Raw genomic sequence first — 1933 nt, 5'->3', positions numbered from 1 at the left:
ACATATATCTGAAGTTATAAACACACAAATATTTTAAAAATAGAATATAAATGTAAAACAAAACACTGTCAAAGTGTATAAATAAATATCAATAAAATAAATAGGATAATGTTTATCATTTCACGACAATTTTATTGACATTTGACAAAATTTAAAACATCGACCAGAAATTAACGATATAGCACATACTAAGTTGAAACTGAAAGTTATTGGGTTAACCTATAGCTGTTGAAATTGGTAATTTGTATTTTTCCGTAATAAACCGTTTACCAACCAATCTAGTATTTAATATATTACCTATAATGAATTAAGATAGTGCTAACATGTACCCATTCACGTTTATTTCATTTATGTTTTAACGATTTGAAAACAATGATTGTAAGATTATTTTATTACTGCATAAAGTTTATTGTTTATTTACAAAAAATATAACAGTATCTAATAATACACTTATCGATTATATGACTATGAAATTTAATTTATGTAAGAACTTAGAAGTGTCAGTAAAAATATTTGACTAATAGTTTGGAAATTGGAAGGAGCAAGGCCATATCTGGGAGGGTTAGGAGTTTTAGTTGCATTATGTAATAATTAAAAAATACATATTTTTAACACAGTTAAAACCTCACAATATTTGTATTCCGTGCCCCAAAACTAGGTTATAGTTAAGGCCTTTGAAAAGTAGTGTAGGGGTGAAAATTCCCACGTTTCCTCATTTAGGTTTTTAACTTATCTATTGATCAAATTACGACTACATCACTGTTGAAATGTATAAAGTTAAAAGTTCAACAAAATAATTATGAAATATTGTATGTAGAAAATATAAAGTGGAATGGGGGGTGTGGGGGGGGCGGAGCCCCCCACGTTATTATCTATTCATAATATAGGTGTATACCCATAAACATTTTTAGGACTACACCACTGGTTAGGTATTTATCTATAATTTGGTATATATATTCTTTTAATCTGCCCCTTCACCTGTCCATAGAGGGGAAATCAAAATGACGACTTTTCAAAAAATTTAAATGTCCAACTTAGATTTTGAACAAGTTCCGGAAATACTGACACTTTTATTTAACTTTATTTTGTCTTTGTATGGTACAGAACGCCGTTACAATGATCTAGTTGACCAGTTGTTACAAAGATCATTAATTATATTATTTCGTCTGATCAATAGCATCTTGCTTTACTCACCCCCTTGCCCACCCATCACGGCAAATCGATGACCTCCGTGTCGGTTTTCATCCGTGTATTGTTCATTGTCATAAGTCAGTCAGTCTATTGTTTTTTGTGTCACTTTTTTTCTGTTGCAAGCACCTTCGCTTGAATAGTAAATTGTTCGGCCGTTCTACGCCATAGATTTTATTATTTGTTGTTGTACCCTTGTGCTCAAGTTTTCGTGTCACGCCACCAGTGATTGTGCCCTAACCATCACTAAATATCATCATTGCCATAGTCTGTTCTCATCTGCCATTACGCACCTGGATTTACACTCTGACTCGTCATACTCAGATGTTCGACACCATTACCACAAAATCTCATACAGTCTACACATCATTATCAACAACTTCATCTATTCAGCTGAGTTTACATTATTTTTTAATGTTATTTATTGTTTGTTTTAATTGAGATTAACTATTTTATTTTATGCCGCTTCGCCGGCCACTAGTATTTAAGGGGGGCCCTTAAATTTAAGATACTCTCTAAGGAATTTCTAATATAAGTGACTATTTGTTATCTAATTATTGTATACTCTCGTTTACTTATTGGATGTATAGTTAGCCCTCATCTCCTAAGTGACCCGCATCATTAATAATGTTTTTTAAACAGGCTTAAGGTAAAATGGCATTCTATTGCGGTGCACAACTAGCAGTCCTACGGTCTAGCTGACTCGTACAAAACAGTCTTCATGGTAAAAATGGCTACCATATAC

The sequence above is a fragment of the Daktulosphaira vitifoliae genome, unplaced genomic scaffold (assembly GCF_025091365.1).
Source record: "Daktulosphaira vitifoliae isolate Bord-2020 unplaced genomic scaffold, ASM2509136v1 Scaffold_303, whole genome shotgun sequence".
Lineage (NCBI taxonomy): Eukaryota > Metazoa > Arthropoda > Insecta > Hemiptera > Phylloxeridae > Daktulosphaira > Daktulosphaira vitifoliae.
Note: the sequence above shows the minus strand (reverse complement) of the source record.